The following is a 15,664-nucleotide window of genomic DNA, read 5'->3' as shown; positions in this document are numbered from 1 at the left end:
CCCCAGGGGGAGAGACTCCCACACAGTCCCCAGGGGGAGAGACTCCCACACAGTCCCCAGTCCCCAGGGGGAGAGACTCCCACACAGTCCCCAGGGGGAGAGACTCCCACACAGTCCACAGTCCCCAGGAGGAGAGACTCACACACAGTCCCCAGGGGGAGAGACTCCCACACAGTCCCCAGTCCCCGGGGGGCGAGACTCCCACACAGTCCCCAGGGGGAGAGACTCCCGCTCGGTCCCGCCCGTCGATTCCGTTTTGTTCAATCGCCGGATTGAAGAATTGAGGCGAAGTGTTTACAACAGTCGGGATTTTATTGACAGACATCGAAGGCCAACTTTAACTGACAGAAATAACCAGACAGGCAAACACTTATCGTAACAGGTTACAGAAGATTACAGTCACAGTAACAAGTTAAAAGATGGTTACAATGTCACCGTCACCGTAACCGGGTTACAGGCAGTTACGCACTCACCGTAACCAGGTTACAGGCGGTTACGCACTCGCCGCAACCAGGTTACAGGCAGTTACGCACTCACCGTAACCGGGTTACAGGCGGTTACGCACTCGCCGTAACCAGGTTACAGGTGGTTACGCACTCGTGACCGGGTTACAGGCGGTTACGCACTCACCGTAACCTGGTTACAGGCGGTTACTCACTCACCGTGACCGGGTTACAGGCGATTACGCACTCACCGTGACCGGGTTACAGGCGGTTACGCACTCACCGTGACTGGGTTACAGGCGGTTACGCACTCACCGTGACCGGGTTACTGGCGGTTATGCACTCACCGTAACCGGGTTACAGGTGGTTACTCACTCTCCGTAACCGGGTTACAGGCGGTTATTCACTCACCGTGACTGGGTTACAGGTGGTTACACACTCACTGTAACCGGGTTACAGGCAGTTACTCACTCACCGTGACTGGGTTACAGGCGATTACTTACTCACCGTGACTGGGTTACAGGCGATTACTCACTCACCATGACCGGGTTACAGGTGGTTACTCACCGTGACCGGGTTACAGGCGGTTACGCACTCACCGTAACCGGGTTACTGGCGGTTACTCACTCTCCGTAACCGGGTTACAGGCGGTTACTCACTCACCGTGACTGGGTTACAGGTGGTTACACACTCACCGTAACCGGGTTACTGGCGGTTACTCACTCTCCGTAACCGGGTTACAGGCGGTTACTCACTCACCGTGACTGGGTTACAGGTGGTTACACACTCACTGTAACCGGGTTACAGGCGGTTACTCACTCTCCGTAACCGGGTTACAGGCGGTTACTCACTCACCATTACTGGGTTACAGGCGGTTACTCACTCACCGTGAACGGGTTACAGGCGGTTACGCACTCACTGTAACCGGGTTACAGGCGGTTACTCACTCACCGTAACCGGGTTACTGGCGGTTACTCACTCTCCGTAACCGGGTTACAGGTGGTTACTCACTCACCGTGACTGGGTTACAGGTGGTTACACACTCACCGTAACCAGGTTACAGGCGGTTACTCACTCTCCGTAACTGGGTTACAGGCGGTTACTCACTCACCGTTACTGGGTTACAGGCGGTTACTCACTCACCGTGAACAGGTTACAGGCGGTTACGCACTCACTGTAACCGGGTTACAGGCGGTTACTCACTCACCGTAACCGGGTTACAGGCGGTTACGCACTCACCGTGACCGGGTTACAGGCGATTACTCACTCACCGTGACCGGGTTACAGGTGGTTACTCACTCACCGTGACCGGGTTACAGGCGGTTACGCACTCACCGTAACCGGGTTACTGGCGGTTACTCACTCTCCGTAACCGGGTTACAGGCGGTTACTCACTCACCGTGACTGGGTTACAGGTGGTTACACACTCACTGTAACCGGGTTACAGGCGGTTACTCACTCTCCGTAACCGGGTTACAGGCGGTTACTCACTCACCGTTACTGGGTTACAGGCGGTTACTCACTCACCGTGAACGGGTTACAGGCGGTTACGCACTCACTGTAACCGGGTTACAGGCGGTTACGCACTCACCGTAACCGGGTTACAGGTGGTTTATCACTCACCGTAACCGGGTTACAGGCGGTTTATCACTCACCGTGAACGGGTTACAGGCGGTTACGCACTCACCGTGACCGGGTTACAGGCGGTTATGCACCCACTGTAATAGGGTTACACACGGTTGCAGACAACACTGTAAATAACAGCTCCGACATCACAATTAAACCTTCACAAATCCAGGTAGAGACCTGGGCAGCCAGTGGCCCTGATTCTGGGAGCAGGCAGGGTTTCATCGCTGGGCTGGGTTGGGTTGACGTTGTGGGACGCTGGGTGACAGGACAGTTTAAGCTTTGGTTGTTCCGGACTGGGAGTTGTTCAGAGCTGCCATCTGCTGAATCTTCAGGTTCAACATTTCAATCACCGCTGTGGGGGGTGGAAACAAACACTTCAATTCCTCCTGTCTCTGCACTGGCTTTACGGGGGTCAGGGGAGAGAGAGAGCACCAACAGCCCCCACTCTCACCGACAGCTTCACCCCCACAGGATACCCGCAGCCCGCCCCGAAACCCTCACCACCCCCCACAGACATAAACTCACCCACACACAGAGACAAAGACTCACTGTAATACACACACTCATCCCAACCCACACACAGACCCACACACACAGACAAACCCACACACACACAGACAGACAAACCCACACACACACAGACAGACAAACCCACACACACACAGACAGACAAACCCACACACACACAGACAGACAAACCCACACACACACAGACTAACCCACACACACACACACACACACACACACACACACACAGACTAACCCACACACACACACACTAACCCACACACACACACACACTAACCCACGCACGCACACACACACACTAACACACGCACACACACTAACCCACGCACACACACACACTAACCCACACACACACACTAACCCACACACACACACTAACCCACACACACACACTAACCCACGCACACACTAACCCACGCACACACTAACCCACACACACACTAACCCATGCACACACACTAACCCACACACACACACTAACCCACACACACACACTAACCCACACACACACACTAACCCACACACACACACTAACCCACACACACACTAACCCACACACACACACTAACCCACACACACACACACTAACCCACGCACACACTAACCCACGCACACACACACACTAACCCACGCACACACACACTAACCCACGCGCACACACACACTAACCCACGCGCACACACACACTAACCCACACACACACTAACCCACACACACACACACTAACCCACGCACACACACACTAACCCACGCACACACACACTAACCCACGCACACACACTAACCCACGCACACACACTAACCCACGCACACACACTAACCCACGCACACACACACTAACCCACGCACACACACACTAACCCACGCACACACACACACTAACCCACGCACACACACACTAACCCACGCACACACACACTAACCCACGCACACACACACTAACCCACGCACACACACACACTAACCCACGCACACACACACTAACCCACGCACACACACACTAACCCACGCACACACACACACTAACCCACGCACACACACACTAACCCACGCACACACACACTAACCCACGCACACACACACTAACCCACGCACGCACTAACTCACGCACACACTAACCCACGCGCACACACTAACCCACGCACACACTAACCCACGCACACACTAACCCCCGCACACACTAACCCCCGCACACACTAACCCACGCACACACTAACCCACGCACACACTAACCCACGCACACACTAACCCACGCACACACACTAACCCACGCACACACACTAACCCACACACACACTAACCCACACACACACACTAACCCACGCACACACTAACCCACGCACACACTAACCCACGCACACACTAACCCACGCACACAGACTAAGCCACGCACACACACTAACCCACACACACACACTAACCCACACACACACACTAACCCACACACACACTAACCCATGCACACACTAACTCACGCACACACTAACCCACGCACACACTAACTCACGCACGCACTAACCCACGCACACTGACTAAGCCACGCATACAGACTAAGCCACACACACACACACTAACCCACACACACACTAACCCACACACACACTAACCCACACACACACACTAACCCACACACACACATTAACCCACACACACACATACAGACTAACCCACACACATACACACACACAGACAAACCCACACACACACAGACAAACCCACACACACACACTAACCCACACACACACACACACTAACCCACACGCACACACAGGCTAACCCACACACACACACACACACACACACACACACACTAACCCACACACACACACTAACCCACACACACACACTAACCCCCACACACACAGACTAACCCACACACACAGACTAACCCACACACATACACACTAACCCACACACATACACATGCTAGCCCACGCACGCACACACACACGCACACACACACACGCGCGCACACACACACTAACCCACGCGCACACACACACACTAACCCACGCGCACACTAACCCACGCGCACACTAACCCACGCGCACACTAACCCACGCGCACACTAACCCACGCGCACACTAACCCACGCACACACACTAACCCACGCACACACACTAACCCACGCACACACACTAACCCACACACACACACTAACCCACGCACACACACACACTAACCCACGCACACACTAACCCACGCACACACTAACCCACGCACACACACACTAACCCACGCACACACACACTAACCCACGCACACACACACTAACCCACGCACACACACACTAACCCACGCACACACACTAACCCACGCACACACACTAACCCACGCACACACACACTAACCCACGCACACACACACTAACCCACGCACACACACACTAACCCACGCACACACACACTAACCCACGCACACACACACTAACCCACGCACACACACACTAACCCACGCACACACACTAACCCACGCACACACACTAACCCACGCACACACACACACTAACCCACGCACACACACACTAACCCACGCACACACACACTAACCCACGCACACACACACTAACCCACGCACACAGACTAAGCCACGCACACACACACTAACCCACGCACACACACACTAACCCACGCACACACACACTAACCCACGCACACACACACTAACCCACGCACGCACACACTAACCCACGCACGCACACACTAACCCACGCACGCACACACACACACTAACCCACACACACACACTAACCCACACACACACTAACCCACACACACACTAACCCACACACACACACTAACCCACACACACACACTAACCCACACACACACACATACAGACTAACCCACACACATACACACACACAGACAAACCCACACACACAGACAAACCCACACACACACAGTAACCCACACACACACACACACAGTAACCCACACACACACACACACACTAACCCACACACACACACACACGGACTAACCCACACACACACAGACTAACCCACACACACACACAGACTAACCCACACACACACACAGACTAACCCACACACACACACACACTAAACCACACACACACACACACACTAACCCACACACACACACTAACCCACACACACACACAGACTAACCCACACACACACACAGACTAACCCACACACACACACAGACTAACCCACACACACACACACACTAACCCACACACACACACACACACTAACCCACGCGCACACTAACCCACGCACACACTAACCCACGCACACACTAACCCACGCGCACACACTAACCCACGCACACACACTAACCCACGCACACACACTAACCCACGCGCACACACACACTAACCCACGCGCACACACACACTAACCCACGCGCACACACACACTAACCCACGCGCACACACACACTAACCCACGCACACACACACTAACCCACGCACACACTAACCCACGCACACACACTAACCCACGCACACACACTAACCCACGCACACACACTAACCCACGCGCACACACACACTAACCCACGCGCACACACACACTAACCCACGCACACACACACTAACCCACGCGCGCACGCACACACTAACCCACGCGCGCACGCACACACTAACCCACGCACACACACTAACCCACGCACACACACTAACCCACGCACACACACTAACCCACGCACACACACTAACCCACGCACACACACTAACCCACGCACACACACTAACCCACGCGCACACACTAACCCACGCGCACACACTAACCCACGCGCACACACACTAACCCACGCGCACACACACTAACCCACGCACACACACACTAACCCACGCACACACACACACTAACCCACGCACACACACACACTAACCCACGCACACACTACCCCACGCACACACTAACCCACGCACACACACACTAACCCACACACACACACGCTAACCCACACACACACACTAACCCACGCACACACACACTAACCCACGCACACAGTCTAAGCCACACACACACTAACCCACACACACACACTAACCCACACACACACACTAACCCACACACACACACCCACACTAACCTACACACACAGACTAAGCCACACACACACACTAACCCACACACAAACACACACACACTAACCCACGCACACACCAACCCACGCACACACCAACCCACGCACACACCAACCCACGCACACACTAACCCACGCACACACTAACCCACGCACACACTAACCCACGCACACACTAACCCACGCACACACTAACCCACGCACACACTAACCCACGCACACACTAACCCACGCACACACTAACCCACGCACACACTAACCCACTCACGCACACACGAACCCACGCACACACACACACGAACCCACGCACACACACACACTAACCCACGCGCACACACACACTAACCCACGCACACACACACACTAACCCACGCACACACACACACTAACCCACGCACACACACACACTAACCCACGCACACAGACTAAGCCACACACACACACTAACCCACACACACACACTAACCCACACACACACACTAACCCACACACACACTAACCCACACACACAGACTAAGCCACACACACACTAAACCACGCACATACACACTAACCCACGCGCGTACACACACACACTAACCCACGCACACACACACACTAACCCATGCACACACACTAACCCACGCACACACACTAACCCACGCACACACACTAACCCACGCACACACACTAACCCACGCACACACACTAACCCACGCACACACACTAACCCACGCACACACACTAACCCATGCATACAGACTAAGCCACACACACACACTAACCCACACAAACACTAACCCACACACACACACTAACCCCCACACACACACAAACCCCCACACACACACTAACCCCCACACACACACTAACCCCCACACACACACTAACCCCCACACACACACTAACCCCCACACACACACTAACCCACGCACACACTAACCCACGCACACACTAACACACAGACACACTAACCCACACACACACAAACCCACACACACACAAACCCACACACACACAAACCCACACACACACAAACCCACACACACACAAACCCACACACACACTAACACACACACACACTAACCCACACACACACTAACCCACGCACACACACACTAACACACACACACACACTAACCCACACACACACTAACCCACACACACACTAACGCACACACACGCTAACGCACACACACGCTAACCCACGCACACACACACTAACCCACGCACACAGACTAAGCCAAGCACACACACACACACTAACCCATGCACACACTAACCCACGCACACAGATTACACCACACACACACACTAACCCACACACACACACACTAACACACACACACACAAACCCACACACACACACACAAACCCACACACACACACTAACCCACGCGCACACACACTAACCCACGCACACACTAACCCACACACACACTAACCCACACACACAGACTAAGCCACACACACACACTAACCCACGCACACACACTAACCCACGCACATACACACTAACCCACGCGCGTACACACACACACTAACCCACACACACACAAACCCACACACACACAAACCCACACACACACAAACCCACACACACACTAACCCACACACACACTAACCCACGCACACACACACTAACACACACACACACTAACCCACGCACACACTAACCCACACACACACTAACCCACACACACACTAAAGCACACACACACACACACACTAACCCACGCACACACACACTAACGCACACACACACTAACCCACGCACACACTAACCCACGCACACACACACTAACCCACGCACACAGACTAAGCCACGCACACAGACTAAGCCACGCACACAGATTACGCCACACACACACACTAACCCACGCACACAGATTACGCCACACACACACACTAACCCACGCACACAGATTACGCCACACACACACACTAACCCACACACACACAAACCCACACACACACAAACCCACACACACACAAACCCACACACACACAAACCCACACACACACAAACCCACACACACACTAACCCACACACACACTAACCCACACACACACTAACCCACGCACACACTAACCCACGCACACACACACTAACACACACACACACTAACCCACGCACACACTAACCCACACACACACTAACCCACACACACACTAAAGCACACACACACACACACACTAACCCACGCACACACACACTAACGCACACACACACTAACCCACGCACACACTAACCCACGCACACACACACTAACCCACGCACACAGACTAAGCCACGCACACAGACTAAGCCACGCACACAGACTAAGCCACGCACACAGACTAAGCCACGCACACAGATTACGCCACACACACACACTAACCCACGCACACAGATTACGCCACACACACACACTAACCCACGCACACAGATTACGCCACACACACACACTAACCCACGCACACACACACTAACACACACACTAACCCACACACACACTAACGCACACACACACTAACCCACGCACACACACACTAACCCACGCACACACACACTAACCCACGCACACACACACTAACCCACGCACACACACACTAACCCACGCACACACACACTAACCCACGCACACACTAACCCACGCACACACTAACCCACGCACACACTAACCCACGCACACACTAACCCACGCACACAGACTAAGCCACGCACACAGACTAAGCCACGCACACACACACACACTAACCCACGCACTCACTAACCCACGCACACAGATTACGCCACACACACACACTAACCCACGCACACACTAACCCACGCACACACTAACCCACGCACACACTAACCCACGCACACACTAACCCACGCACACAGATTACGCCACACACACACACTAACCCACGCACACACTAACGCACACACACACTAACCCACGCACACACACACTAACCCACGCACACACTAACCCACGCACACACTAACCCACGCACACACTAACCCACGCACACACTAACCCACGCACACACTAACCCACGCACACAGATTAAGCCACACATACACACTAACCCACACACACACACTAACCCACACACATACACTAACCCACACACATACACTAACCCACACACATGCTAACCCATGCACACACACAGTAACCCACACACACAGACTAAGCCATGCACTCACACACACACACATTAACCCACGCACACACACAGTAACCCACACACACAGACTAAGCCATGCACTCTCACACACACACACACTAACCCACGCACACAGATTACGCCACACACACACACTAACCCACGCACACACTAACCCACGCACACACACACTAACCCACGCACACACTAACCCACGCACACACTAACCCACACACACACTAACCCACGCACGCACACACTAACCCACGCACACACTAACCCACGCATACACACACTAACCCACGCACACACACACTAACCCACGCACACACACACTAACCCACGCACACACTAACCCACGCACACACTAACCCACGCACACACTAACCCACGCACACACACACTAACCCACGCACACACTAACCCACGCACACACTAACCCACGCACACACTAACCCACGCACACACTAACCCACGCACACACTAACCCACGCACACACTAACCCACGCACACACTAAGCCACACACACACACTAAGCCACACACACACACTAACCCACGCACACACACAAACCCACACACACACACTAACCCACACACACACACTAACCCACACACACACACACTAACCCACACACATACACTAACCCACACACATACACTAACCCACACACATACACTAACCCACACACACACTAACCCACACACACACTAACCCATGCACACACACAGTAAGCCACAGACACAGACTAAGCCATGCACTCACACACACACACACACACTAACCCACACACACACTAACCCCCACACACACTAACCCCCACACACACTAACCCACACACACACTAACCCCCACACACACACACTAACCCACACACACACACTAACCCCCACACACACACTAACACACACACACACTAACCCCCACACACACTAACCCACGCACACACACACTAACCCACGCACACACACACTAACCCACGCACACACACACTAACCCACACACACACACTAACCCCCACACACACAGACTAACCCACACACACAGACTAACCCACACACATACACACTAACCCACACACATACACATGCTAGCCCACGCACGCACACACACACGCACACACACACACGCGCGCACACACACACTAACCCACGCGCACACACACACACTAACCCACGCGCACACTAACCCACGCGCACACTAACCCACGCGCACACTAACCCACGCGCACACTAACCCACGCGCACACTAACCCACGCACACACACTAACCCACGCACACACACTAACCCACGCACACACACTAACCCACACACACACACTAACCCACGCACACACACACACTAACCCACGCACACACTAACCCACGCACACACTAACCCACGCACACACACACTAACCCACGCACACACACACTAACCCACGCACACACACACTAACCCACGCACACACACACTAACCCACGCACACACACTAACCCACGCACACACACTAACCCACGCACACACACTAACCCACGCACACACACACTAACCCACGCACACACACACTAACCCACGCACACACACACTAACCCACGCACACACACACTAACCCACGCACACACACACTAACCCACGCACACACACACTAACCCACGCACACACACTAACCCACGCACACACACTAACCCACGCACACACACACACTAACCCACGCACACACACACTAACCCACGCACACACACACTAACCCACGCACACACACACTAACCCACGCACACAGACTAAGCCACGCACACACACACTAACCCACGCACACACACACTAACCCACGCACACACACACTAACCCACGCACACACACACTAACCCACGCACGCACACACTAACCCACGCACGCACACACTAACCCACGCACGCACACACACACACTAACCCACACACACACACTAACCCACACACACACTAACCCACACACACACTAACCCACACACACACACTAACCCACACACACACACTAACCCACACACACACACATACAGACTAACCCACACACATACACACACACAGACAAACCCACACACACAGACAAACCCACACACACACAGTAACCCACACACACACACACACAGTAACCCACACACACACACACACACTAACCCACACACACACACACACGGACTAACCCACACACACACAGACTAACCCACACACACACACAGACTAACCCACACACACACACAGACTAACCCACACACACACACACACTAAACCACACACACACACACACACTAACCCACACACACACACTAACCCACACACACACACAGACTAACCCACACACACACACAGACTAACCCACACACACACACAGACTAACCCACACACACACACACACTAACCCACACACACACACACACACTAACCCACGCGCACACTAACCCACGCACACACTAACCCACGCACACACTAACCCACGCACACACACTAACCCACGCACACACACTAACCCACGCACACACACTAACCCACGCGCACACACACACTAACCCACGCGCACACACACACTAACCCACGCGCACACACACACTAACCCACGCGCACACACACACTAACCCACGCACACACACACTAACCCACGCACACACTAACCCACGCACACACACTAACCCACGCACACACACTAACCCACGCACACACACTAACCCACGCGCACACACACACTAACCCACGCGCACACACACACTAACCCACGCACACACACACTAACCCACGCGCGCACGCACACACTAACCCACGCGCGCACGCACACACTAACCCACGCACACACACTAACCCACGCACACACACTAACCCACGCACACACACTAACCCACGCACACACACTAACCCACGCACACACACTAACCCACGCACACACACTAACCCACGCGCACACACTAACCCACGCGCACACACTAACCCACGCGCACACACACTAACCCACGCGCACACACACTAACCCACGCACACACACACTAACCCACGCACACACACACACTAACCCACGCACACACACACACTAACCCACGCACACACTACCCCACGCACACACTAACCCACGCACACACACACTAACCCACACACACACACGCTAACCCACACACACACACTAACCCACGCACACACACACTAACCCACGCACACAGTCTAAGCCACACACACACTAACCCACACACACACACTAACCCACACACACACACTAACCCACACACACACACCCACACTAACCTACACACACAGACTAAGCCACACACACACACTAACCCACACACAAACACACACACACTAACCCACGCACACACCAACCCACGCACACACCAACCCACGCACACACCAACCCACGCACACACTAACCCACGCACACACTAACCCACGCACACACTAACCCACGCACACACTAACCCACGCACACACTAACCCACGCACACACTAACCCACGCACACACTAACCCACGCACACACTAACCCACGCACACACTAACCCACTCACGCACACACGAACCCACGCACACACACACACGAACCCACGCACACACACACACTAACCCACGCGCACACACACACTAACCCACGCACACACACACACTAACCCACGCACACACACACACTAACCCACGCACACACACACACTAACCCACGCACACAGACTAAGCCACACACACACACTAACCCACACACACACACTAACCCACACACACACACTAACCCACACACACACACTAACCCACACACACACTAACCCACACACACAGACTAAGCCACACACACACTAAACCACGCACATACACACTAACCCACGCGCGTACACACACACACTAACCCACGCACACACACACACTAACCCATGCACACACACTAACCCACGCACACACACTAACCCACGCACACACACTAACCCACGCACACACACTAACCCACGCACACACACTAACCCACGCACACACACTAACCCACGCACACACACTAACCCACGCACACACACTAACCCACGCACACACACTAACCCATGCATACAGACTAAGCCACACACACACACTAACCCACACAAACACTAACCCACACACACACACTAACCCCCACACACACGCACTAACCCCCACACACACACTAACCCCCACACACACACTAACCCCCACACACACACGCACTAACCCCCACACACACGCACTAACCCCCACACACACCCACTAACCCCCACACACACTAACCCACGCACACACTAACACACAGACACACTAACCCACACACACACAAACCCACACACACACAAACCCACACACACACAAACCCACACACACACAAACCCACACACACACAAACCCACACACACACTAACACACACACACACTAACCCACACACACACTAACCCACGCACACACACACTAACACACACACACACACTAACCCACACACACACTAACCCACACACACACTAACGCACACACACGCTAACGCACACACACGCTAACCCACGCACACACACACTAACCCACGCACACAGACTAAGCCAAGCACACACACACACACTAACCCATGCACACACTAACCCACGCACACAGATTACACCACACACACACACTAACCCACACACACACACACTAACACACACACACACAAACCCACACACACACACACAAACCCACACACACACACTAACCCACGCGCACACACACTAACCCACGCACACACTAACCCACACACACACTAACCCACACACACAGACTAAGCCACACACACACACTAACCCACGCACACACACTAACCCACGCACATACACACTAACCCACGCGCGTACACACACACACTAACCCACACACACACAAACCCACACACACACAAACCCACACACACACAAACCCACACACACACTAACCCACACACACACTAACCCACGCACACACACACTAACACACACACACACTAACCCACGCACACACTAACCCACACACACACTAACCCACACACACACTAAAGCACACACACACACACACACTAACCCACGCACACACACACTAACGCACACACACACTAACCCACGCACACACTAACCCACGCACACACACACTAACCCACGCACACAGACTAAGCCACGCACACAGATTACGCCACACACACACACTAACCCACGCACACAGATTACGCCACACACACACACTAACCCACGCACACAGATTACGCCACACACACACACTAACCCACACACACACAAACCCACACACACACAAACCCACACACACACAAACCCACACACACACAAACCCACACACACACTAACCCACACACACACTAACCCACACACACACTAACCCACACACACACTAACCCACGCACACACTAACCCACGCACACACACACTAACACACACACACACTAACCCACGCACACACTAACCCACACACACACTAACCCACACACACACTAAAGCACACACACACACACACACACTAACCCACGCACACACACACTAACGCACACACACACTAACCCACGCACACACTAACCCACGCACACACACACTAACCCACGCACACAGACTAAGCCACGCACACAGACTAAGCCACGCACACAGACTAAGCCACGCACACAGACTAAGCCACGCACACAGATTACGCCACACACACACACTAACCCACGCACACAGATTACGCCACACACACACACTAACCCACGCACACAGATTACGCCACACACACACACTAACCCACGCACACACACACTAACACACACACTAACCCACACACACACTAACGCACACACACACTAACCCACGCACACACACACTAACCCACGCACACACACACTAACCCACGCACACACACACTAACCCACGCACACACACACTAACCCACGCACACACACA

At 53.8% G+C, this 15,664-nt stretch overlaps 1 long non-coding RNA gene across 1 annotated transcript in view; it reads right to left on the bottom strand.

Moving 5' to 3' along the window:
- Nucleotides 1-293: 293 nt before the first annotated feature.
- LOC121275101 overlaps nt 294-15,664 on the bottom strand; it is an 18,243-nt gene continuing 2,872 nt past the window's right edge. Inside the window, exon 2 of the long non-coding RNA XR_005942359.1 lies at nt 294-2,424. This is a non-coding gene — a long non-coding RNA (uncharacterized LOC121275101). The remainder of the gene's footprint in view (nt 2,425-15,664) is intronic.

The sequence above is a fragment of the Carcharodon carcharias genome (assembly GCF_017639515.1).
Source record: "Carcharodon carcharias isolate sCarCar2 chromosome X unlocalized genomic scaffold, sCarCar2.pri SUPER_X_unloc_6, whole genome shotgun sequence".
NCBI classification, from domain to species: Eukaryota; Metazoa; Chordata; class Chondrichthyes; order Lamniformes; family Lamnidae; genus Carcharodon; species Carcharodon carcharias.
Note: the sequence above shows the minus strand (reverse complement) of the source record. Positions and strands in the feature narration are given on the sequence as shown.